Raw genomic sequence first — 27,631 nt, 5'->3', positions numbered from 1 at the left:
TTCTTCTTTTTTTGGACGTGGAGTTTCGCTCTTGTTGCCCAGGCTGGAGTGCAATGGCGTGATCTCGACTCACTGCAACCTCTACCTCCCGGGTTCCGGCTCTTCTCTGGCCTCAGCCTCCCAGGTAGCTGGGACTACAGGTGTACGCCACCATGCCTGACTAATTTTGTATTTTTAGTAGAGACGGGATTTCACCATGTTGGCCAGGTTGGTCTCGCTCTCCTGACCTCGTAATCCACCGCCTCGGCCTCCCATAGTTTTGGGATTACAGCCGTGAGCCACCATGCCCGGCCTGTACTAGTAATTTCTATATTATAATAATAGTACTGATTTCTACATTATAATAATAGTACTGATATCATCTTCGTACTAATAATTTCTGTGCCTTAATAATAATTTCTGTACTAATAATACAGATACAGTAAAATGTCTGTGGCACCAATAATTTAAATAATTTCTGTTCTATAACAAAATGCTAAATTTTTTTGTAAAGTGAGGCTAATATAGAGTTATTCTGAGTATTGGATGAGAAAAAAGCAGATAAAACATTCAGAGTATAGCATATAGTGCATGGTTAATAAATGTTAGCTATTATTATTATTGATGAGAACATGTCTTCTAGTCATTCTGCCCGAGCCTTTGCACCTACAGAAACTTGTAAAGAAAATCTAAAACTGGCTTTTTTTCAGGTCTGTCTTAGTACAGAAAAGACAGTCCCGGTGAGTGATCTGTGGGGAAAGGAGAGGAGAACATCCCCTTTCCCTGGGACCTCTTCAAGGAGTCTGTGCTCTGCCTCTCCAGCTTTGAAAAGACTTTGTTCCTGCCAAGAAGAGAAATGGGGATGAAGGGGTTGGAATGAACCACATGGTCATGAAGCATGAAGTAGGGGGTATTGTTTTCTCTCTGGATAGAATAGGGATTTTTCTCAGAGGGACAGGGATGGTGATCAAGCAGGGAAGAAAGGAGATCAACTCTCTGGTTTGGGGCGGTAACTTCTGACTGTCCCGGAGAAAGGCATCTTCAGGCATAATGGAGAGTCCAGAGGCAGGAGAGTGAGAGCCCCAGGGTCACTGCACTGGACCCAGGCCTGGAGTAGAAACAAACATTCCAAACCTTGCATGGCTGTAAGAGGAATGAGTGGGTGTCTGGAGGAGGGAATAGGACTATCATCTTCCTCACTTCCCCTTTCAGGGAGGAGCTACCCGACTGTTCAGGGTGGCCCTTTTGATGACATTTTAATTTTTAAAATTTTATTAAATTTTATTTTTTAAGATTAGTCAAGTGCAGTAGCAAGAAGGAGGGAAAGAGTAGAACAAGGTGTTTTATCTGTAACTGACTGTGAACAATCAAAGTGAGATAACTCACTGCCTTCAGACCAGCCAGATAACATTTTTAAATCAGATATTTAGGGCTTCATTTTGTTCTTTGTGTTTTATTTTATTTATTTTTATTTGTTTTTTTGAGACAGAGTTTTGCTCTTGTTGCCCAGGCTGGAGTACAATGGCACGATCTTGGCTCACTGCAACCTCCGCCTCTCAGGTTCAAGAGAGTCTCCTGCCTCAGCCCCCTGAGTAGCTGGGATTACAGTGCGCACCACCATGCCCAGCTCATTTTTTTTGTATTTTTAGTACAGATGGGGTTTCACCGTGTTAGCCAGGATGGTCTCGATCTCCTGACCTCGTGATCTACCTGCCTTGGCCTCCCAAAGTGCTGGGATTATAGGCGTGAGCCACTGTGCCCAGCTAATTTTTGTATTTTTAATAGAGATGGGGTTTCACAATGTGGCCAGGCTGGTCTTGAACACTTGACCTCAGGTGATCCGCCCGCCTCAGCCTCCCAAAGTGCTAGGATTATAGGCATGAGCCATTGCACCCAGCTGTATTTTATTTTAAATGGAGCCATCCTTGAAATTGTCCTCAGAAGCCTGGAATAGTTATCAAACAAAAACATTTTTTTCTCTCTTTCGTCCCACCGCCCAAGATGCCAAAAGGGAAGTAGGCCAAGGGGAAGAAGGTGGCTCCAGTCGCTGCTGTCACAAAGAAGCAGGAGGCCAGGAAAGTGGTGAATCCTGTGTTGGAGAAAAGGCCTAAGAATCTTGGCATTGGACAGCACACCCAACCCAACAGGGACCTCACTTGCTTTGTCAAATGGCCCCACTTTATCAGGTTGCAGCGGCAAAGAGCGATCGTCTACACAAGGCTGAAAGTGCCTCCTGCCATGAACCAGTTCACCCAGGCCTTGGACCCCCAAACAGCTATTCAACTATAATACATAAGCTGGCCACTAGTACAGACCAGAGACAAAGCAAGAGAAGAAGCAGAGGCTGCTGGCCTGGACTGAGAAGAAAGCCGCCAGCAAAGGGGACTTCCCCACTAAGAGACCACCTGTTCTTCGAGCAGGAGTTATCACCATCGCCACCCTTGGTGGAGAACAAGAAGGCTCAGCTGGTGGTGACTGGACATGATGTGGATCCCATCGAGCTAGTTGTCTTCTGCCTGCCCCCAGCCTCAGCCTCCTCATCTGGAAAGTGGGTGATGATAGGCCGGGTGCGGTGGCTCACACCTGTAATCCCAGCACTTTGGGAGGCCAAGGCAGGTGGATCACGAGGTCAGGAGATCAAGACCATCCTGGGTAACAGGGTGAAATCCTGTCTTTACTAAAAAAGTAAAAAAAAAATTAGCTGGGCATGGTGGCGGGCACCTGTAGTCCCAGCTACTGGGGAGGCTGAGGCAGGAGAATGGCATGAACCCGGGAGGTGGAGCTTGCAGGGAGCCGAGATCGCACCACTGCACTCCACAGCCTGGGCAACAGGGCGAGACTCTGTCTCAAAAAAAAAAAAAAAAAGAAAAGAAAAGAAAGTGGGTGATGATAGTGCATTTCTCTGTGTTGTAAAATAAAGATCCCTGACGGCATTATCAAGGGGAAGGTAAGACTGGGATGTCTAGTCTGCAGGAACACCTGCACCACTGTTACCGCACAGGCTAACTTGGAAGACAAAAAAGCTTCGGCTCAGCTGGAGGAAGCTATCAGAACCAATTAGAACCGCAGATACGATGAGATCCATCATTACTGGGGAGGCAACGTCCTGGCTCCCAAGTCTGTGGCTCTCATTGCCAAGCTGGAAAAGCCAAGGCTAAAGAACTTGCCACCAAAATGGGTTAAATGTACGCTGTTGAGTTTTCTGCACATAAAAATAATTAAAATAATACAAATTCTCCTTAAAAAAAAAAAAAAAAACTTTCCCTCCAGACGTCTTGCAGAAGTGGAGTTACAATACCTTCCTTCTTGTGCTAAGCCAATGCACACCTCTGAACTGAATGTTGAGAAATGAGCTGAACAGTCTTCACAAAACAAATGCAGCTTGTAGTAAATGATCATGCAGGATGATTTCATTTCTCCATAAACAGCAAATTTATAAAGACAGAAAGTAGATCAGCGGTTGCCTAGAGCTGGGGGTAGGAGTGGGTATGAACCGAAAATGGACATGAGGAAACATTTTAGGGTAGTGGAAATGTTCTAAAACTGGATTGTGGTGATGGTTGCACAACTCTGCAAACTTACTAAAATTATCAAATTGTACACTTAAAATGGGTGAATTTTATGATATATAAATTTGCCTTAATAAAGCTGATGTTGTTTTAAAGTTAGTGTAGGTAACTGATTTAAATTGGTATGCCAAATAGCACTGGTTAGTATCTACTTTAAGATCCTGACTCCACTGCTCGCAAACCATGTGAACTGAAATAAATTATTTCACATCCCCCAGCCTCAATCTCCTCATCTGTAAGTGGGTGATGATAGTGTGTATCTCACAAAGCAGAGTGCCAGTTAAATGAGATAACTTACAGATTGTTAATGCATTATATTTTACCTTAGAAATGAGAATGTGAGAAGGTAGGGAGGTGTGAGTGTTTATCCTTTCTTGGCTTGGGGAGGGAAGGTCATTTTGAATTTTTCAGTGAGAACGATCTGGAAGGCACATGCTCTAGCACTGTCTTTCAGACTCTCAGACCCACCCATTCCCCTGTGCCCAGTGGTTTCACACTTCCAGTCTTCGTTTCCAGGGGCCTTGGACATTGACAGCCACCTCTTTCTGGGTGAAGCTGCAAGGGTAAAAGGAATAGTATTTGTTATCAGGCAGAAGGAGCAAGTGGCAGACTGCAGAAGCTCCAGGCCCCTAGGTGACTGTTCCAGACTGGCTACCCTAGGAGATGCTCTAAGGCAGACATAATCGGGGCAACTGAATGTGCAACATGGGTCGCTGATGTCCAGATAAGCCCAGAAAAGTCAAGGCTGGCTATTAGGAGCAAAATGAGATAACTCGAAAGAGGCAGTGTGGGAGAAAGAGGGATGGGCCCAAGGCCAGTGGGAGGGTTTGTTCTCTCCTTGTGTGTGGAGTGCACTTATGCTGAAGTTTTTAGGGACATGGGATGGACAGGATGAAGTAGTAGCAATTAGTATCGTTATTTTTTTTTTTGAGATGAAGTCTCACTCTGTCACCCAGGCTGGTGTGCAGTGGCGTGATCTTGGCTCACTGCGGCCTCTGCCTCCAGGGTTCAAGCGATCCTCCCCCATCAGCCTCCCAAGTAGCTGGGATTACAGGCATGCACCAACATGCTCAGCTAATTTTCATCTTTTTAGTACAGACGGGGTTTTGCCATGTTGTCCAGGCTGGTCTGGAACTCCTGACCTCAAGAGATCCACCCGCCTCAGCCTCCTAAAGTGCTGGGATTCCAGGTGTGAGCCACGGAGCCCGGCCTAATTCTTAGCAGAAAGAGGCATACGGTTGTATTCTTTGTACCCTCCCAAACCCCTCCCACTCTGTTCTTGGCAGGCTGGCCTGTTCATTCATTCATCCCACATACATTACCAAACTCCTGCTCTCACAGACCTTATATTGTAGTGGAAGACAGATCATAAAGAAATAATCACATGACTCTATAACCTAACTGCTAACAAGGAAAGGATGTGCAGGAGGCGAGATGGCTTAGACTGAGTGGTCAGGGAAGACCTCTCTGAGGAAGTTACATGTTAGCAGGACTTTGAGGGAGCAAAAGAAACAAAGGTTGGAAGAAAGAGCACTCTTGGCAGACAGAAGACAGCATGCAAAGGCCCTGGGCTTGGTGTCAGCTCTGTGTGTTCAAAGAGCACAAAGAAGCCAGTGTAGCTGGGACAGAGTGAGAGGGAAGCAGGGTGGTAGGAGATTATTTCAGGGTGATGGTCAGGGCCCAGACCTATTGGCTTAACTGGCCATGAGAAACACATGGATTTCATTTCAGATGTGACGAAAAGCCTTTGGAAGAGTTTTGAATAGGATAGCAAGTGATCTGATCTTGAGGTTATTCTGGCTGTTGTGAAGAATATGGGCTGGGCATGGTGGCTAATGCCTGCAATTCCAGCACTTTGGGAGGCCAAGGTGGGAGGACCACTTGAGGCCAGGGGTTGGAGGCCAGCCTGAGAAACATAGTGAGACTCCATCTCTACAAAAACTACAAAAATGAGGTGGGTGTAGTGGTGCGTATGTGTCGTCTCAATCAGGAGGCTGAGGTAGGAGGACGGCTTGAGCCCAGGAGTTGGAGGCTACAGTGAGCTATGGTCGCTCCACTGCACTCCAGCCTGGGCAACAGAGAGAGACTGTGTCTCTAAAAAAAAACAAAGAATGTATAGAAACTTTCTCACCAAACTACTACAGGATTCCACACCAAAGTGAATGGCACTTTCTACCTGAGAAAGTCTCATGGCCTTGTCTAAGGGGGGAAGAAATATGGGCTATGGACTCTGAATTGCCGGAATGAGGAGATGGGTCTCTCCTCCCATTTTCTCTTCCTGATGGATCTTCTCTTTCCCACTTTAGGCCTCGTGTATACATGTGTCTCCCTCTCCTTTTTTGCCCTGAGAATCAGTGGGTTGGTTTGTGGAGGTTTACCTTTAGAAACAATTCAGGCCCAGCACGGTGGTTCAGGCCTGTAATCCCAGCACTTTCGGGAGGCCGAGGCGGGCAAATCACGAAGTCAAGAGATCGAGACCATCCTGGCCAACATGGTGAAACCCCGTCTCTACTAAAAATACAAAAATTAGCCAGCCGTGGTGGCGCGCGCCCGTAGTCCCAGCTACTCGGAGGCTAAGGCAGGAGAATCGCTTGAACCCAGGAGGCAGAGGTTGCAGCGAGCCGAGATCGCTCCACTGCACTCCAGCCTGGGCGACAGAGTGAGACTCTGTCTCAAAAAAAAAAAAAAGAAAAGAAACAATTTGGTCCCCATGAATTCTCTGATATTGAGTCTTGAAAACACTGAAAAAAAAATGTTTATTAAGATTTGGAAGAAATTTGCAATTTAAAGTGTTTTAATCGAAAAGAAATCAATTACCTCCCTGTGTGCCATGAATGCTAATTCTCTTTGTTTTTTTTAAAGCATCTCTTCAACTCTAACCAGATCTCCACTGCCTAAATTGAAAGAAGACCCTAGGTAAGGCTTTCTAGCCAGAGATAACAGTTCCATAAAATAACCAGAAGAACTAGGGCACAGAGAGGCTGTACTCATCTGCTCGGGCTGCCATAACAAAGCACAGTGTCAGAGTGTCTTAAACAACACAAATGTATTTTCTCCCAGTTCTAGAGGCTGGAAGTCCAAGACCAAGGTGCCAGAGGGATTGGGTTCTGGCGAGACCCCTCTCCCCTGCTTGCAGACAGCCACCTTCTCACTGTGTCCTTGTGTGGCCTTTTCTCTGTCTATGTTTAGGGGTTGGGGGAGTTCAGATGTCTCTCTCTTCTTTTAAGAACACAAGTCCTGTCTAATTAGGACTCCAATCGTATGGCCTCATTTAACCTTAATTTCCTCTTTAAATGCCGGATCTCCAAATACAGTCATATTGGGGGTTAGGGCTTCTACATATCAATGTGGGGGTGGGGGATGGGGGGGTAGCCCACTTCATAACCGAAGTTCTCAATAAATTTTCAGTAAAGATATGGGTAAATGAATGGATTTGTCTGGACACCCTGAAACTATCAGAGACGTCAGATGGAGCATGAGGTAAAGACAGTGGCTCAGGCAGAGAAATTATAGACCCATGAACTAAATGACCTAAAACCTACATAAATCAGTAGCGTTCCTCTACATCGGCAATAACCCACTAGAAAATGCAATAACAAGTAAGACTCAGTTCACTGTAGTAACAACAATCATAATATCTCAAATTTTACCTAACAAAGAATATATATGTAAGACCCCTATGAAGATGATTTAGAAATACTATTAAAGCATATTGTAAAAGGAATAGAGGCCGGGTGTGGTGGCCCACACCTGTAATCCCAGCACTTTGGGAGGCCAAGGCAGGTGAATCACTTGAGGCCAGGAGTTGGAGACCAGTCTGGCTAACATGGTGAAATCCCGTCTCTACTAAAAATCCCCCCTCCAAAAAAATAGCCAGGCTTGTTGGGACATGCTTGTAATCCCAGCTACTTGGGAGGCTGAGGCAGGAGAAACGCTTGAACCCGGGAGGCAGAGGTTGCAATGAGCCAAAATCAAGCCACTACCCTCCAACCTGGAAGACAGAGTGAGACCCTGTCTCAAAATAAAAATAAAAATAAATACTAATAATTTAAAATATCCTTCTAGCCAAGCCAAGCACATCTAAGAGACTAAGTTGGCCTGTGAGTCACTAGTTTGTAACTCGTGGTGAGCATAATGGGCATGAGGCTTGTTCCCAAACGTAGGGGTATGGGAGGCAGAAGAATACAAGCAGACTCTCCCAGTCCCACATGCTGTTACCTCTCCACCTCTCTGCAGGCAGCTTTCCTAAGGTCCTGGACCTTCAGATCCTTGCTGGAGTTAGAGGCAGAAATGTTCTGGATCTGCAAAACAGTTAAGGGATATTAAGGAATATTAAGATAGCCACCCCCAAAACTATCAGTAACATGTGGGGTAGAAATTTGGGTTTATTACTTTATAGCAGTATAAAGCAATAGCAAAGTTAATACAAAATCATTTTCCTGTCAGGCCTGCACGGCGTCAGCTCATGGGTCTCTAAGACCCGAAAATTGAGAGCGTTTTCGCACCCCAGGGGCTGCTCCTGGCGGCTCTGCGGCGTCAACATGCCACAGAACAAATATATTGAATTACACTGTAAACACTATGGATACTGTTTGGATTACCATGAGAAAAAGAGAAAGAAAGAAAGTCGAGAGGCTCATGAATGTTCAAAGAAGGCAAAGAAAATGATTGGTCTGAAGGCTAAGCTTTACCATAATCAGGGCCATGCTGAGAAAATACAAAGAAAAAAGACTATCAAGATGCATGAAAAGACAAAAAAAAAAAAAAAAAAAAAGAATGCTGAAAAAACTCCACAGGGAGCAGTACCTGCCTATCTGCTGGAAAGAGAGGGACAATCTCGAGCTAAAGTACTTTCCAGAAACGAAAAGAGAAGGTGGGAAAATGGGAAGTCCCTCTGCCTAAAGTATGTGCCCGGGGAGAAACAGAAGTATTAAAAGTTATTCGAACAGGAAAGAGAAAGAAGGCATGGAAGAGGGTGGTTACTAACGTCTGCTTTGTTGGAGATGGCTTTACAAGAATACCACGTAAGTATGAAAGATTCATCAGGCCAATGGGCTTGCGTTTCAAGAAAGCACATGTAACATATCCTGAACTGAAAGTCACCTTTTGCCTACCAATACTTGGCGTAAAGAAGAACCCGTCGTCCCCACTGTATACAACTTTGGGTGTTATTACCAAAGGTACTGCCATGGAGGTAAATGTGAGCAAATTGGGCCTCGTGATGCAAGGAGGCAGTTATTTGGGGAAAATATGCCCAGGTTACCAACAATCCTGAAAATTATGGATGCATAAATGCAGTCTTACTGGTTTGACAGCAATTTCATATATAATTATTGAGGACTACACACCAATTGAAAAAACTGCCATTACTGTGATGTTTCTGAATACTACCAAACAGCCATACATGTCTGCAATCATCAAGAGATTTATTAAATTGCAAACATTAAAATGGAAAAAAAATACAAAATCATTATAAAAATAATAATGCTTTAGGACTCTAACTTCAAACATTCCTCTTACCTGCAAAGGTTAGGAAAGATCACTTTCCCTTTAAATATGCAAAGAGAAAATGTTTCCAGAATTAATCTGAAACCTTTGTAGCCCTTTAGCTGGAAGGATCACCCTACTAAAAATGCATCAATAGAAACACTAATCAAATAACTGGTGAATGTAAAATTATAAACCAACATGTGTATTAAAGGAAAGAAACGTAGGGAATGTGCAAGGATTTTTAGCAGACTGGGAGTTTAGATATCCCCCTTGAAAGCAACCGGCACTGACAACAGAAAGAGACTGGGATTCACTGGGAGAAGAAAAGAGCATTGCAGCTTGGAACAGATCTAAGGCCGAACTGAGAGCAGAGCATTGGCAAAAGTCAGCCAAGGAGACTGGAGTGAAGGGAGCAGGGGAAGAAATGATGCCTGATGAAGCAGGACGGGTGTGAACCTGAGTGATTAGAGCTGTGTAGACTGCAGTTAGCCACCCTAGGATTTTAAGAGGTGGAGAAGGAGGATCATCATCAGCCTTATGCTGAAGATAATGACACTGGCTGTAGCGTGATTCCTGGGGTAGGGGGGTCTGAGCCGGTGCAGGGCAACCAGACTTGCAGCCACTGCTGTGATCAGGAGAGGATGATAGTAGCTTGGGCTAGCATGCGGAGTACAGTGGACCTGGAGGAGTAGGCAGAAGTGCAAGCTATTGAGGAGGTAAATTTATCAGACACGTGAGTGGTTGGATGTCGTCAGGGAGGGAGAGTCCATGCTTGGGCTGACTCCTGGGCTTTCTTGCTCTGGTATCGGTACGTGTGCAGACGCATTCCCCCAGACAGGAACACTGAAGAGGAATGAATTGGGGGGCAAGAGCACGAGTCAGTCTTGGACAAGCTGACTTGGAGGTGCCTTTGCAATCTCCCAGTGAACCTCTGGCCTGTTTCCCAGTTCACAAATCCCTCACCTGTAACAGTTATGATAAAAATGGCAGGAAGTTAGCTCCTAGGTGTGGAGGAGCAGAAGAGAGACTCGGACAGGGGCTCTCCATTTACCCCACCACCCTCCCTGGAGCCTTTCTGAAAGATACTTACTGAAGATACTTTGTTTTTTGGTCTAGTTGAAGAAGGAGAAACTCAAGTGTGTTCTGAAAAATAAGTATGGGGCCTTCTTAACAAGGCTATGGCATACTGTCCACTCTTTCCTCTCCCGCCCCGGAGGGAGTGGCTGGCCACTCACGCTAAACTTAGAGAATCAGCTGCAGCAGGAGGAAAGGAGGAGAGCCAGAACTCTGGGAACATTACCGGAGAATAAGGACTGGCAGGAGCCTCGCATAGGGAGTGAATTCTCCTGCCTCCTGTCTTCAGTCAGCCAGAGGAGCAACTTTCAGTTCCCCCATCACAGCACACTTCTTCATTCTTGTGGCCTCACGTGTGCTGTCCCCTCACTAGAAACACCCTGCCCTTCCTCCTTTCCTACATCCCTTTCATCTGCATAGGTTCTTGAGCATATTTTATTCAGTGCTCAGATACCATATCTTTCGGAGGCCTTTTCTCATGTCTTATAGCTGGGTTCAATGTTTGTGGCAGAGACTGCTAATCATCTACACATCCATTCTCTTGTCTTTTTTTCTTGGTACAAGAACCCCTAATATTGGGCTGAGCATAAAGTGCTTGGTATAAAGTCTACATTGTCCAATATCTTTTGCAGCTGGATGAGACCATTTGGCTAAGCTCTGGCTAGTAATATGAAAGTGGAAATGTTTCCAGCTTCTGGGATATGATTTTATAGGGAGAAGACATGCCTTTCTTCCCCTTCCTCTATATGAATATGATGGCTGATTCTTTTTGTTCTTCTTTTTTGTTTTTGTTTTTGTTTTGAGATGGAGTCTCGCTCTGTCGCCCAAGCTGGAGTGCAGTGGTGCGATCTCGTCTTACCATAACCTCCGCCTCCCAGGTTCAAGTGATTCTTCTGCCTCAGCCTACCGAGTAGCTGGGATTACAGGCACACACCATCACGCCTGGCTAACTTTTTGTATTTTTAGTAGAGACGGGGTTTCACCGTGTTAGCCAGGATGGTCTCAATCTCCTGACTTCGTTATCCGCCTGTCTTGGCCTCCCAAAGTGCTGGGATTACAGGCGTAAGCCATCGTACCTGGCCGATAGCTGATTTTTTAGTCACCAGCTTGGACTAGGAAGACATAGACCACACCCTAGGGATGGTGAAGTTTTGCGCTAGGAAGTGATTGGATTCATTTCCTTTTTCTTTTTTTTTTTTTTTTCTGAGACAGAGTCTCGCTCTGTTGCCCAGGCTGGAGTGCAGTGGCATGATCTTGGCTCACTGCAACCTCCACCTCCCAGGTTCAAGCAATTCTCTTGCCTCAGCCTCCTGAGTAGCTGGGACTACAGGCACGTGCCACCACTCCCCAATAATTTTTTTTTTTTTTTTTTGATGGAGACGGGGTTTCACCATGTTGGTCAGGCTAGTCTCGAACTCGTGGCCTCAAGTGATCCACCTGCCTTGGCCTCCCAAAGTGCTGAGATTACAGGCATGAGCCACCATACCTGGCATGGATTCATGTTCTAATGACTTTATGGAGTTACTAGGTATTTTGCACTGTCTACCTCTTGCTTTCATTTGTGTAAAAGGGAAGTCAACTCCCATCCTGTGTAAGGCACTGTTATTTTGGTTACATGCAGAAAAACCTAATCCAAATTTACACAGTGTTCCTCCCATGTGTTTATTCCTATGAAAACACTTAGACCCTGCATTACCAATTACTTACCTGAGTGGAAAAAAGTCTGTTCTGCCAAAGTTGACACTCTTCTTCTAATGCAGATAGCTCCAAAGATGTCCTCACCTAACATAACTCATATCTGCAAGTGTTCAGTAAGGAACCAGAAAGCCAGTTATCCAAAGGCAATGCTGTCGAACCACTTCAAATGTTGCTTTCTGGTCTCAGGCTTGATAGTCACTAGGTGATGCTATAGTTAGGATTGTGCCCATTTCTCCTCCAGTGCAAGTTCTGTCTCTTGGATGGAATAGTCAGTTCATACCACCAATAAACCCGCAGAAAACAGGAAGGCAAAAAAAAAGCACGTACAACAAATGTCTTAAAAGTGGTGTCTCCTAGTCGACACATCCTGTGTTGTAGGATTTGGAAAACCAAAAGTAATTTTTAAAACTCTGATGGTTTGGCATTTGGAATATTGAAAGCAATCTGGAAAATCCTGATAGTCCATTTGCATCTCCATCATTAGCTGAAGAAGCAGATGGTCAGGATAAATTTCAGTAGGATCAGCGGAGTGAATGTATCCGGTGGATTGGCTCACTCCTAGCACCATTAGTGAGGTTGGTGATACACCCTTTAACAGACTCTGCCAATGAATCTGTGCTGATTAATTCACTTTTTTCCCCCAGAACCTTTCCGCAGTCAAATACTGTGTATGATGGTGTTTTATACTTTTATACCAATCGTTTCTGCCTTAACTGACTCGTCTGTAATTGAAAGTCTTCAAGTATGAGCCAAAATAATAATGGCCAAGAGATAGAAGCACATAACCTGGACAATATCTTAAAAGTCAGAAATTTTAAAAAATTCAAACATTATCAATAGAATACTGTCCAAATATCTGGACAAATCTGATCATCTCATAGGGTTGAGGTTCCAATTATGCTGGATTTTTGAAGTTTCACAGCCTGTTGGCCAGGCTGGTTTCAAACTCCTGACCTCAAGTGATCCACCCGCCTCAGCCCCCCAAAGTGTTGGGATTACAGGTGTAAGCCACTGGACCCTGCCAGGGCTGAAGATTAAATGAGATAGTGTATATAAAGCACACAGCTGCTATCAATAGGTTTTACCTATTATGCAGTGGGCTTTAACTCCCTAAAGAGGGACTCCATTTTTTTAAAATCACGTTGTATTCCTAGTATCTACCATAGTGCCTGGCACATAATAAGCACTGCTAAAATGTCTGATCAATGTTAACTGAGAGTACGAGAAGGACCTTGAATGCAAAGAGTTCTTGCTGGGATCCTCCTTTAAATACAATGCTTCTATCCTATAAACATAACCCTTCCCTTAGAAGGCTACACGGGGCTTGGCATGGTCAGCTAGTCGAGAGGCTGAGGTGGGAGGGTGGCCTAAGCCCAGGTAGGTTGAGGCTGCAATGAGCTGTGATTGCACTATTGCACTCCAGCCTGGGCAACAGAGGGAGACGCTGTCTCAAAAAGAAAAAGAAAAAGGAAAATTTAAAGAAGAAGAAGAAGAAGAGGAATAGGAAGAAGAGGAAGAAGGAGGAGGAGGAGGAGGAGGAGGAGGAGAAGGAAGAAGAAGAGGAAGAGGAAGAGGAGGAGGAGGAGGAGGAGGAGGAGGAGGAGGAGGAGGAGGAGGAGGAGGAGGAGGAGGAGGAGGAGGAGGAGGAGGAGGAGGAGGAGGAGGAGGAGGAGGAGGAGAAGGAGAAGGAGAAGGAGAAGAAGAAGAAGAAGAAGAAGAAGAAGAAGAAGAAGAAGAAGAAGAAGAAGAAGAAGAAGAAGAAGAAGAAGACTACACTGGAAAGAATCCCAGCCCAGAGTTTATGTGAAAAAGGAGATCCCTGACACATTGGTCCTGTGATTCTTAGAGCCTGCTAGGTAGAAGGTTGTTAACCAGAGTAATTTATGCACAATCAGTGGCAGCGGAGAAAGAAGGTTTTATACAGCTTAAAGGAGAGAAGTCATTTTATTTGGGCTCCTGCAGTATTATTATTTAGACTCTCATTTATTTTACATCACTTCTCTGATGACTGTACATGAACAAACGTTGACAAGTTGAATGATCTGATCCCTGCATTAGAGGGTAAACTTGCATAATCCCTTGTAGACGTACTCTGGGGAGTGAGGCTACTTTGTGGAGTTCCTTGCCAGTATCCCTAAGCAAGGGATTCTCTCTTGTTCTAAGCTGTGGCATATGGTTGTGGTTTTGGAGCTGGAAAAGGAGAATAAGATGGAATATTACACGGCAAATTCGCGGGTCATTTCGATTGTTGAACATTTTTCTTTCAAGAAGAGTTATTATTACAGCCTCTGCTGGCTTAAGGCAGTGAAAGTCCAGGCTGGGTGCAGTGGCTCATGCCTATAACCCCAGCACTTTGGAAGCCTGAGGTGGATAGATTGCTCTTCCTCCTCCCTACCGCCCTCTGATGCATTCACTCCAGAAGCTGAAGGAGAGAGGCCCTGGGTAGTGAGTCCACCAGACACTCCCAGGCCAGCAGAATCACCTCTTGAAGACAGAGACAAGAATGAGTGAAAGAAATGTAGCTAGGAAAAGTCAAAAGGAGATGATAGGCTTTTGAGATGTTTGGAGCGAGTTTTATTCCCTTTCTTTGATTTTGGGGGAAATTATATCGCACAGGCTGACAAGGAGAAAGGGGGAGGGTGGAAGTTTTGTCTTCATCCCCCTATTTGTCTCTCCAACCTTGAACTTGCATGGGAGCTATGCGGGAGCAGGTGACGAGGGTGTCAACCAAAAAGGATCTGTGCCATCAGCACCATTAGTAAGAAACCAGGCCGGGCACTGTGGCTCACACCTGTAATCCTAGAACTTTGGGAGGCTGAAGGGGGATGGATCACTTGAGCCCAGGAGTTTGAGTAGCCTGGGTAACATAGGAAGACCCTGTCTCTAAAAAAATATTAAAAATTAGCTAGTCACGATGACACACGACTGTAGTCCCAGCTACTTGGAAGGCTGAGGTGAGAGGATAGCTTGAGCCAGGAGGCTGCTGGGAACTATTACTGTGCCCAGTAATAGTTGCCCGGGCAACAGAATGAGACCTCATCTCTAAAAATAAAAATAAAAAATAAGATAAATAGGCCAGGTGCAGTGGCTCACACCTGTAATCCCAGCACTTTTGGAGGCTGAGAAGAGTAGATCATCTGAGGTCAGGAGTCCGAGACCAGCCTGGCCAACAAGGCAAAACCCCATCTCTACTAAAAATACAAAAATTATCTGGGCATGGTGGTGCACGCCTGTAACCCCAGCTACTCTGGAGGCTGAGGCACAAGAATCGCTTGAAACCAGGAGGCGGAGGCCGCAGTGAGCCAAGATCGCACCAGTGCACTCCAGTCTGAGTGACAGAGCGAGACCTCATTTCTAAAAATAAAAATAAAAAATAAGATAAATAAGTCATAACCATCCAGCCATTTCTGCATTTTTGGGTGAGTCCACAAAAAAAAAAAGAAAGAAAGAAACCAGATTTGCTATATTAGCATGAAGCTACACTCACCTTTGACTAGCTGGAAGCTTCTCTAAGATTGTGGTTAGCAAAAGCCAAGAGCTTCCTAGAGGTAAGATTGAGAAGGTTTTTGTTGAGGCAGTTTTATTGGCTATGTGTCAGCTCTTGGGAGTAATTTGCATAAAACTTGTCAGAGTGTATTTTCAAGGTGTGAAACACTAAATTTTCAACGTTTAAGATAGGAACCTTAGTCAACCTGACATCTGCCTGCCAAGATTTACCATGCACTGCTTCCCAAGAGCAATCAGCCAGTCATGAGGTTAAGGTTTTAGGAAGCAGCTGAGTCTACAAACAGCTTCAGCAACCTGCAGTAAGAAGGGTGGCAGTGGGATGTCAAGACCCAGTGGGTGCAGAGGTACAATCCAAGGAGTATGGCTAATAGTAGAGTCAGTGGTTTGGAGTGAGCAGACCAAGAGTGAATGTGTTTCCTCATCTTTAAAATGGAGTTAATGAGAGTACCAGCCCAAAAAGGCAGTTGTGGTAATTGAATGAGTTAAAGCATGTAGCACGCTCAGCACACTGGTTGACTCATAATGTATTCTCAAACAATGTGAGCTGTGTTCATCGTCACCACCATTATTATCACCAACTTCATCACCATCTTCATCACCATCATCCTGGCTCTTCCACTTATGCAGGTTGTGACCTGGGGCAAGTTGTGTAACATTTCTAAACCTTGGATTCCTCATCTTTACATTAAAGAAAAAACATAATTATCTTCAAGAACATAGTGAGGATGAAATGAAATGAGGCACATAAAGCATCTAACATGATGCTTGGGAAATAGTAGACGCTCGTTGAGTGGGTGTTATTTCCTGTTGGTTTCCACGGCTTTCCTTTATTGATTGATAGTCAAAACAGGTATTTTGGAAGAACGAATACCAGAGGAAGGAAGACAACAAAGTCCCTGTGATGGGAAAAGTTTACTCAGTGGAAGAGACTCTCACGTTTTTGATGAGAGTTTTTATTTTCATTTTTTTGTGTGGTCCCATCGAGCTTCTCTCTAAGACCTCAGATGTCCTTTAGTTTACAGTCCCACACATTAAGTAGCTTTCATTACTGAAGAAATCAGAGAGGATTGAAGATTTGGGGACATGGATGTGAGGTTGCCAAATTTTGCAATAAAAATACAGGTGCGCAATATTTTATCTGGCTATCATACATGGATGCCAATTTATCTTCTTGTAAACTCAAGCTAGGATTGACTCTCGTTTTGTGACTTTGTGTGATTTACGATATCCACATTCAAGGGCTTCTCGGCGAGAGAGAGAGATGCTGCAGAATGTAGGCTCGGCTGGGCGCGGTGGCTCATGCCTGTAATCCCAGCACTTTGGGAGGCCGAAGTGGGTGGATCACGAGGTCAGGAGTTGGAGACCAGCCTGGCAAAGATGGTGAAACCCCGTCTCTACTAAAATATAAAAATTAGCTGGGCATAGTGGCAGGCGCCCGTAATCCCAGCTACTCAGGAGGCTGAGGCAGGAGAATCGCTTGAACCCGGGAGGCAGAGGTTGCAGTCAGCCGAGATCGTGCTACTGCACTCTAGCTTGGGCAACAGAGCGAGACTCCATCTCAAAAAAAAAAAAAAAAGAACGTAGGCTCAACTTCTCAGGAAGACAGTTATCAAGGGCATCTTCTCCCATGAGTCATGTTGGGTTTAAGTATTATAGAAGCAAAATGGATCCTGGAGGTTAGGTTTTAGTAAGGAGGCCCTGGATTAACTTCCTCAAGGCTTCTTGTCATTATTATTTCCTGTTACTATCAATAGAGCACTACTCATTGTCCCTCACTCCCTGCCGTTCCCTTAACACCTTCCTTGGCCCTACAATGCCCCTTCTCTCACTACTGAAACTGCACAGTCTCCACAGCCTAGGGGATGGGGGAGCTATGGCTTCCTAAGGATGGTATTATGAGAACCCAACAAAACCAGGCCTCCTGGGCTCCATTTTGTTCAACTCATAATATTCAGATGTTATATTGTTTCTCTTTCCAAACTCCAAGGGCATTTCCAAGTGACTTTGCTTTTGAAATGAAAATGCAGGTAGCAGAGCAAAGTATCAAAGTAATGACCTTTATCTTAAAACCTTTGTTTTTTGGTAACAAGAGGAGCAGACTTCAGAGAAAGATCAGGTTATGAACTCTCTGTGACATCTCACTCACTGTCCTACCCTGAAACCTTTTTTTTTCTGCAGAGTAGGTCTGAAGGTAAGGTGCTGTGTGTGTGTGTGTGTGTGTGTGTGTGTGCGCGCGCGTGCGCGCACGTGCCCATCTCTGGAATTTTCATGTACAATCTTCATGTCATTACTAGCTGAGATCATATGGATTCAGCGCTCATTGCAGAGTTTTAGATCCTGGTCGCTAAGGTGGGGTAGGTGAGGCTTCATATCTTCCCTGGTTTCAGAGTATACCTGTCTCCCTCCCAGCCTGAGTCAGGGGATAGAAGAGACTGCGGCAGCACGTCTCACCCCAAGACATCATGCCCAGCTCCTAAGCCCCTCCCACATCCCTTCCCACTCTGAACTCATGGCCTGCAGAGCTCCTCGATGGGCCTACACTATCTGAGACGGGCCAGAAGGCTTTGGGGTGACACAGTTTGTCTGCCTGCCTCTTAGCATGACTGACAGCACCTGAAACGTGAATGCAGAGATAGAATGAACGGTGGCCCTTCTCCAAGCCCTTGGTCCTCTTTTACTCATACTCTTTGCCTTCCAGCCTGGGGATCAGGAAAGATTTTTTATTCATTCATTTATTTATATATTTGTTCCAAGACAGAGTCTCACTGTGTCTCCCAGGCTGGAGTGCGGTGGCGTGATCTTGGCTCACTGCAACTTCCACCTCCCAGGTTCAAGCAATTCTCCCTGTCTCAGCCTCATCAGTAGCTGGGATTATAGGCAACTGCCACCACGCCCAGCTAATTTTTGTATTTTTTAGTAGAGACAGGGTTTTGCCATGTTTGTTAGGCTGGTCTCAAACTCCTGACCGCAGGTGATCTGCCCACCTCAGCCTCCCAAAGTGCTGGGATTGCAGGCGTGAGCCACGGTGCCCAGCCAAAAGGTTATTTTTGACCTAATCAGAGAAACCAAAGATTTCTGAGCATATGCTCTGCCTTTAAAGATCCTCCCGCTTAGTCCTCATCCCTGACAGGGCAGAAAGCTTCAAGAAACATAGGGGCCTTTGCTTCATGTCAGGAGCTGGCCGAAGGGCACTAAGAGCGAAGGGACCATGGTCTACTGAGCTTCTCCCAAAAACCCTGTTTAGCAGAGGAGGAAGTGGGACAAGTGACCTCTAGAAGTTATGAAATCCATCCCCCTACCTTCTGGCTGCCCTGACAATTAATAAACAGTTCCCTCTCCGAGATGATTTCCATTGGAATTAGAACCTGGAATTTCCTCAAATTGTAGTAGACAATTTGAAGTCCTGAACCTGGAATTTCCTCAAATCATCTTGGAGAGGGCCTTTAAAGATTACAAGTTAGAAATGAACCGTTTAACATTCTCCTCACTTTTTTTTTGGATAATGCATGGGACTCCAGAATTCTCTGCCCAAATATCCCCAAGTTTGTCTCCAGACCCAGTGCTGACCTTTTCAAGGTTAGTTCTTCTAAGGGTGACCCAGATGCTTGTGTGTACAACCCAACCTTAAGGGATCAACAAAGAGTGAGTATTCTGAGGAAGCTGGATATATGGGCTGAGAAGTCCATATGGGAATGCAAGAGATCTATGCTGATGCAAGAAGGGCTGGAGACAGGAGTGGGAAGAAAAAAGGATGCAGGATGAGGGCCAAAGCTGGGGGCTGGCTCTTCCCATGCCGCCATGTTCCAGCAAGAGATTCCGACATCCAAGAATTTAAAATTCCAACCTGGACTTCCAGGTTGTTCTAAAGGTATTTTTGTCAAGGTAGGAGGACGGAACATATTGTACTGAATGATTTGTGAGCTTTACTTATAACTTTAAAATATTTAGACATCTGGTTTTTAGGCTTCCATTTACACTCTTGTCAAGGCCTACAATACCCCATGACCCTGCTACCTTCTGGGAGAGAAACCTTCACAGTCCAAATGGCTCAGAGCATGGTCCAGCTGAAACCACATGCTGTACCGCCTCACATCTGTCCCACTCTGCCCTATTTTGGCCCCTAAGAGTGGTTAGATCTTACAGGGCACATCCTATGGCTATGTGTTTTGCACAAGCCCTATACTAGTTTTCTGGTCTGTACGGAGGGCATTAAATCAAATATAAGAGTTTTGCCCAACTTTCAGGGACCATTAAACTTAATGCAATTGAATTATGGGCCTTGAAGCCTTGCCTGAAAAAGATGAGGTGGTTGGGCCGGGCGTGGTGTTTCACGCCTGTAATCCCAGTACTTTGGGAAGCCGAGGTGGGTGGATCACCTGAGGTCAGGAGTTTGAGATCAGCCTGGCCAACATGGCAAAACCCTGTCTCTACTAAGAGTACAAAAAAATTAGCCAGGCATTACAGCCCATGCCTGTAGTCCCAGCCGCTTGGGAGGCTGAGGTGGGAGAATCGCTTGAACCCAAGAGGCAGAGGTTGCAGTGAGCCAAGGTGGCGCCACTGCACTCCAGCCTGGGCGACAGAGTGAGACTCCATCTCAAAAAAAAAAAAAAAAGACGTTGTTGAAATTTGGCTGACAATCCAACTTTCTTTTATTTTCTCCATGTCACATGGGTAATGGGCTGACATCGTAACAAGGTTTGAGGGAGGCCCACCCATCTCTCACACATAAGCATGAAACCACAGTCATCACACTTATGAACTACAAAAGGATCACTGACTCTCTTTTTAACGAGTGGCACGTGCCAGTGAAGGGAAGAAGGGAGCAATGTCAGGCTCAAGGGGCCACTTGAGGCAGTTTGGGGAAGAAGAAGTGCAGGCAGCAGCTGCTGGGAGGGACTTGGAGGGATGAACAGAAGTGTTTGCAGGTGTCCTTAGGGAAATTTTACCATATGTTATGAGGAGCTCGCCTCACTTTCCCAAAGAAAAGTCAGTAAATGCTACCTTACTCAAGATGGCTGACAGAGTTGGATTTGTTCATTTGTTTTGGAAGAGGGTGACCAGGGGATGGAAGCAAGTGCCGAGTCTAGCCCAAAGCTGATCTTCGGGTAACAACAGGAGCTGCAGAAGGGCCCACGTGCATTCAGGCTAACTAATTAAATGGAATGTTGGACACCCATTTCTCTTTCTCCAGAGCTGACCATGTAAAGGCTTCAAAGTAGATGCCCAAGTATCTGAAAATGAAACAGGGCAGCAGCAGCAGCAGCAGGCTCATTCAGGCCTTCCTGGAAGATGAACTAAGAGACAGGTGAGCTGCATGCCTGGCTTTGCTCTACCAAAGCCTGTTTTTAGATATCTGCTTTGGTTGTTTTTGTTCTCTGTTTTTACAATAAAAGGAGTTTGTGTTTATTCAACAAAATTTGAAGTAGGCCAGGCAAGGTGGCTTATGCCCGTAATCCCAGCACTTTGGGAGGCTGAGGTGGGAGGATAACTTGAGCCCAGGAGTTCGGGACCAGCCTGGGCAATATAGCAAGACACTGCTTCAAGACTCTACTTCTTCTTTTTTTTTCTTGATACGGAGTCTTGCTCTGTCACCCAGGCTGGAGTGCAGTGGCGTGATCTGGGCTCACTGCAACCTCTGCCTCCTGGGTTCAAGCGATTCTTCTGCCTCAGCCTCCTGACTAGCTGGGATTACAGGCACCCGCTACCACACCCGGCTAATTGTTTTTGTATTTTTAGTAGAGATGAGGTTTCACCATGTTGGCGAGGCTGGTCTCGAACTCCTGACCTCAGGTGATCTGCTCATCTTGGCCTTCCAACTGCTGGGATTACGTAGATGAGCCAACGTGCCCAGACTTATTATTTTTTAAAAAATGAGAAATGTAGAAAAAGTTAAAAGCAAAAATAAAAATCTCTATAGTGTTACCATCCAGTATAACCAGGTAAACATTCGTCATATTTCCCTCAAGGCTTATCTTCCTCTCTACATAGATAGGGGGTGTGTGTGTGTGCGTGTGTGCGTGTGTGCGTGTGTGTGTGTGTGTGTCAGGGAGAGTAAAAGATAGAGATTTTAACATAATTGGATCTTCTTCCTTCAAGCACTGTTTTCAAGGCAGCAGGGTTAATGTGATCTTAAAGTACTGAGATGAGTCATCTTAGAATTATTGAGCAACTTCATGAGATTTGGTAAAAACAAGGCTGACTTTCCTTCATCCTGTCATTAGGAATTACCTACTCTAATATCCAGCTGCTTTTCTCATGGTCCATGCTCAGGAAGAAGGATAGCAAGATTCAAATCAGAGATGTAAAAGTAAGGAATATAACTAAGGCACTTGCTATTGACTTGAAGACTTAAACAGATTTTTACACCTCAGTCTTTTAGTCACAATAGTCCCACTTTGCACTAAGGTTAAAGAGGTAAAAAATCAAGTTGAAGTCAAAGAGTTCAAGAATCAAGTTGAAAGGCTGGGCATGGTGGCTCACACCTGCAGTCCCAGCACTTTGGGAGGCCAAAGTGGGCAGATCGCTTGAGTCCAGGAGTTCAAGACCAGCCTGGGCAACATAGTGACACCCTGTCTCTACAAAAAAAAAAAAAAAAAATTTAGCAGGACATGGTGGCACACACCTGCAGTCCCAGCTACTTGGGGGGCTGGGGCAGGAGGATCACTTGAGCCTGGGCGTTCAAGGCTGCAGTGAGCTGTGTTCGTGCCACTGCATTCCAGCCTGGGTGACAAAATGAGACCCTGTCTCAAAAAAAAAAAAAAAAAAAAAGAATCAAGTTGAGGTCAGGTGCAGTGGTACATTACATGCCTGTGGTCCCAGCTACTCAAGAGGCTGAGGTGGGAGGATCACCTGAGCCCAGGGTTCAAGGCCAGCCTGGGAAACATAACAAGACTCAGTCTCTAATTAAAAAAAAATCAAGTTAAATCATTTGATTCTTCTGGTAAATCCTGTTCTAAACTATATTAGGACTTGATTTTTGTGGTATAAGTAACTTTGCATTTATTCGGGGATTTTTCTCAAAGGTAAATAAGAGATGAGACAGCTCTCCCATATTTGAGGAGGGCATATCAGCAGTATATAAGGAGCAACATAAATTACCTTTTATAATTGAGCAGAGACTGGGAAGCCAGACTCATTTTGTCACAGTCCCAAAGAGACAAAAGTGAAATCTCAGCTCTTTTTTACTTAGTGAGTTTGAGAAACTGTCCTGGGAAGAAACATTTCAGTCAATTTAATAATAAGCCTTCATACCCCTGGGCTTTTGCTTATGCTAATCCTTTGTTTTGTTTTGTTCTGTCACCCAGGCTGGAGTGCAGTGGTATGATCTTGGTTCACTGCAACCTCCGCCTCCCAGGCTCAAGTGATTACAGGCACGCGCCACCACGCCTGGCTAATTTTTTGTATTTTTAGTAGAGACGGGGTTTCGCCACGTTGGCCATGCCGGTCTCCAACTCCTGACCTCAGGTGATCTGCCCGCCTCAGCCTCCCAGAGTGCTGGGATTATAGGCGTGAGCCATCGCGCCCTGCCACTGCTTATGTGAATCCTAAAACCTAGAAGGTCTCACCCTGCCAGAGGCATTTGCACCAGAGTAAGTAACTCCATCGTGAGTGAGGGCTAGGAAAATGAGGCTGTGACTTACTGGGTTGCATTCCCATGAAGTTAGGTATTCCTAGCCTCTAGATGTTTACAGTTAAGGGCTCAGGTTGTAAATGTTTACTAAACAGATCCAGACTTGGGAGTGTCCTAATATCCCAGTATCTTGAGAAAAAAAGAACTTCTCATTTTGCTTTAAAGATAATAATATCAATTCTCGCAAAATGTAGTAATTAAGAAAATTAATCCTTTATTACAAACCCTTGTAGCAGAGCACATCGCCCCATGATCTTTTTTATCCTGTATATAAACAAGTATTGTACCTAGGGTGGACGTGTTCCTCCTGTTACTTTCAGGAACGCCCTACTCTGTCTATGGAGTAGCTGTTCTTTCACCACTTACTTTCTTAATAAACTTGCTTTTGCCTTGCACTGTGGATTTGCCCTGAATTCTTTCTTGCATGAGATCCAAGAACCCTCTCTTGACATCTGGATCGGGACCCCTTTCCTATAGCAATCCTAATCCTCCACCTTTCTATTTTTTTGGTTATTTTAATTTTTTGGAGACAGAATGTCACTCTATCACTCAGGCTTGAGTGCAGTGGCACAATCATGGCTACTGCAGCCTCGACTTCCTAGGCTTAAGTGATCCTCCCCCTTCAGCCTCCCGAGTAACTGGGACTATAGGCACGTGCCACTGCACTCTGCCCTCTGCCCTCTGCCTGCTTCGGCCTCCCAAAGCACTGGGATTACAGGCGTGCACCACCACACACACTTAGCCTTCTCCATCTTTCTGAATCAATCTTTACAGCCAGACAGACCATAGGCCACCACTCCAAGAAGCCCTCCAAAATCTTTGCAAGCATGATCTTTAGTTAGCATTCATATTGTTCTGCCATGTGTAGCAATGTGTTCTGCTTGATAACAATGTTTTACATGATAAGCAAGATATTTACAATGGTTCAAAAATTGAGCAACATAAAGCATTTCCAGTATACTGCCTTGTTCCAACCCTTGCCCCCACATGCCACAAATACTTCTGTCAGTTTCTTGTGTCTTTTCCAAAGTTTCTTCTTGCAAGCACAAATACAAATCTATTATTTCACCATTTCTATTTTCTTACACAGAAGGTAGCCTGATATACATATAATTTTATACCTTGCTCTTTTTTTTTTTTTGAGATGGAATTTGCTCTTTTTGTCCAGGCTAGAGTACAATGGCACGATCTCAGCTCACTGCAACCTCTGCTTCCCGGGTTCAAGTAATTCTCCTGCCTCAGCCTCCCCAGTAGCTGGGATTACAGGCATGCACCACCATGCCCGGCTAATTTTTGTATTTGTAGTAGAGATGGTGTTTCACCATGTTGGCCAGGCTGATCTCGAACTCCTGACCTCAGGTAATCCACCCACCTTGGCTTCCCAAAGTGCTGGGATTACAGGCGTGAGCCAGCATGCCCAGCCACCTTGCTCTTTTCATTTTAACTTATCAATACATCTTGGGAATCTTTCCATATGGATTTAGAAACAAATCCCTTATTCTGTTTTTAAAGGGTTGTGTTTGCTTGTTTTTGTTTTTTGAGATGGAGTCTCACTCCGTCGCCCAGGCTGGAGCACAGTGGCACGATCTTGGCTCACTGCAACCTCACCTCCCAGGTTCAAGGGATTCTCCCACCTCAGCTTCCCAAGTAGCTGGGACTACAGGCTCATGCCACTGTGACTGGCTAATTTTTGTATTTTTAGTAGAGACAGTTTCACTGTGTTGGCCAGGCTGGTCTTCAACTCCTGACCTCAAGTGACCCACCTGCCTCGGCCTCCCAAAGTGCTGGGATTACAGGCATGAGCCATTGTGCCTGGCTAAAGGGTTTTAAAACTTAAAGAATCTTATTACAAATTGTCTCCTAATGTTTTTAACTCGTTCTGCTAATGATGGACATTTGCATTGTTTGCAATCTTTTGCTACATCGATGATGCCTTGTAGTCATATGTCAATTTGCATTGTGCATGTACATATCTGGATAAATTTCCAAAAGCAGGAGGGCTGGGTCAGACTATATAATTCTGTAATGTTGATAGAGGGAACGAAACTGTTTTCCACAGGAGTTCTAGCTGTTTATACTCCCAGCAAAAATACACAAGAAACCTGTTTCTCCACAGCCTTGCCAAAAGAGAGGAAAAGAGAGAGCAAAGATTTAAGAAGTGGTGGCTCAGTCTCAAAAACAAAAGGAGGCTGGGTGCGGTGGCTCATGCCTTTCAGCCCAGCACTTTGGGAGGCAGAGCAGGGAGGATTGCTTGGGCCCAGGAGTTCAAGGCCAGCCTGGGCAACAGGGCAAGACCCCGTCTCTACAAAAAATACAAAAAAATTGGCCAAGCATGATGGCACACACCTGTAGTCCCAGCTATGCAGGAGGCCGAGGTGGGAGGATCACTTGAGCCCAGGAGGTCAAAGCTGCAGTGAGCCATGTTTGAAACACTGCATTCCAGCTTGGATGGCAAAGTGAGACTCTGTCTCAAAAAAAGAAAAAGAGAAAAAGAGGACAACTAGATGAAGACTGGAAAGAGCACACACAGTGTTGGAACTGACATCTTCCCTGAGGTTCAACCAGCCTCTCCAAGGGATGTCTAGAACCTCTGTTAGCACCAACTGAACATGCCTAACAGAACTCGCTGAAACCAGACCCTGGTCTTGGTTTTTCATTTCCTGCCAATGGAACCACCATTTTCTCACATTTAAAACCTTGCAGGAGAGGGTGGGGGCAGGTAGACTTTCAGTTTTTACTTCACAAACTCTAAATATTTATGCTTTATTTTATTACAGGAAGCATATATTTCTCTTATAATTGAAAACCCGTAATAATATACTGCAAAAACTTGAAAGTCTAGTCATTTTTCTTTTAGTTTTTATTTATCCATTCAAACATTTTCTATTGTGTGAGCGATTTGTTTTTATTTCTGGTTTTTTTTTTTTTGTTTTTGTTTTTCTGACAGGTGCCTAGGAGAATAGTTTCTAAATAATGTAGCTTTATAGGGAAATTATTTTTAAAAAATTAATTTCACTTTTTTTTTTTTTTTTGGGAGAGATAGGTTCTGACTCTGTCACCCAAGCTGGAGTGCAGTGGTAAGATCATAGCTCACTGCAGCCTCCAACTCCTAGGCTCATGTGATCCTCCTGATTCAGCCTCCTGAGTGGCTGGGACTAAAGATGCACACCACCACACCCAGCTAATTAAAAAATTTTTTTGTAGAAACAAGGGTCTCACTATGTTGCCTAGGCTGGTCTTGAACTCCAAGCTGGTTTTTTTTTTTTTTTTTTTTTTTTTTTTGATACAGAGTCTCACTCTGTCGCCCAGGCTGGAGTGCAGTGGCGCGATCTCGGCTCACTGCAAGCTCCGCCCCCCGGTTCATGCCATTCTCCTGCCTCAGCCTCCCGAGTAAATGGGACTACAGGCACCCGCCACCATGCCCGGCTAATTTTTTTCTATTTTTAGTAGAGACGGGGTTTCACCGTGTTAGCCAGGATGGTCTCGATCTCCTGACCTTGTGACCTGCCCGCCTCAGCCTCCCAAAGTGCTGGGATTACAGGCGTGAGCCGCCACGCCTGGCCTCTCCAGGGTGGTCTTGAACTCCTTGCTTCAAGCAATTCTCCCACCTCTGCCTCCCAAAATGCTGCGATTACAGGCTAATTTCGCTTCTTTATAAATTACTTCTAAGCATCACCCCCTGCCACCACTCTCACACCCACTCGCAGTTTTTAAACTGAAAAGAAACTGGGATGTTTACATAATCATTATTGGAGCTGGGACACTTTTTTTTTTTTTGAGACGGAGTCTTGCTCTGTCGCCCAGGCTAGAGTGCAGTGGCGTGATCTCGGCTCACTGCAAACTCCGCCTCCCGGGTTCACGCCATTCTCCTGCCTCAGCCTCCTGAGTAGCTGGGACTACAGGCGTCCACCACCACGCCCTGCTAATTTTTTGTATTTTTGGTAGAGACGGGGTTTCACCAAGTTAGACCAGGATGGTCTCGATCTCCTGACCTTGTGATCTGCCCGCCTCGGCCTCCCAAAGTGCTGGGATTACAGGCGTGAGCCACGGCGCCCAGCCGGAGCTGGGACACTTTTAAAGGGAATTTGTATAGCTAGGATTTGCGACAGTTGTGTGATATTTTTATGTGGTGTCAGGCACTTTTCAATTCACTGAGGTCTCTTTTATAATAAAAATGCATATTTATATTTATTTTATATAATTTGGAGCAAAACTGTACTACTTTAAATTATAGAAACTTATAATTGTCATAGCTGTTTTTAGAATCACATTCTTGGTCCAACATATAATCCGTTTGTTACCAAGTACTTATTGAAGCATTCCTCCTATGGGAAACTGTCATCAACTTTTTCATGTTTGGCTCTATTTCGGGATTTCCAGGAATTCAATATAATAAAAGAGAGGGGCCATCTCCTTGTGCCGTTGACCTTTGTACATTCACCTTTCCACAGATACAGACATTGTATAGAAATGCACCTGAGCCATCTTTCCTACATGGCATCAGGACAACGGGCCAGGCAACAAAGGAACCTTTTGAGCTATCTCTTGGCGGTGCTGCCTGCCAGTCCACAGCTCAGGTCCATCTGTGCCACCAGCCCTCTCAAACTACAGTATTTACTCAATTACATTCATACTGGGTTCCATTTAGCCTTGTCGCTTTTTCAAAATTAGTGAAATATGGAGA

General features: G+C 45.0%; 3 pseudogenes; 2 read left to right on the top strand and 1 right to left on the bottom strand.

The window, feature by feature from the left end:
• Window positions 1-1,980: 1,980 nt before the first annotated feature.
• Window positions 1,981-3,162, top strand: LOC129014167 (large ribosomal subunit protein eL8-like; annotated as a pseudogene).
• Window positions 3,163-8,089: 4,927 nt separating this feature from the next.
• On the top strand, window positions 8,090-8,957 carry LOC129014166 (ribosome biogenesis protein NSA2 homolog; annotated as a pseudogene).
• Window positions 8,958-19,978: 11,021 nt separating this feature from the next.
• LOC129014927 (small nucleolar RNA U13) lies at window positions 19,979-20,088 on the bottom strand (annotated as a pseudogene).
• Window positions 20,089-27,631: the final 7,543 nt, after the last annotated feature.

The sequence above is a fragment of the Pongo pygmaeus genome, chromosome 16 (genome assembly GCF_028885625.2).
Source record: "Pongo pygmaeus isolate AG05252 chromosome 16, NHGRI_mPonPyg2-v2.0_pri, whole genome shotgun sequence".
Classification (NCBI taxonomy): Eukaryota; Metazoa; Chordata; class Mammalia; order Primates; family Hominidae; genus Pongo; species Pongo pygmaeus.
Note: the sequence above shows the minus strand (reverse complement) of the source record. Positions and strands in the feature narration are given on the sequence as shown.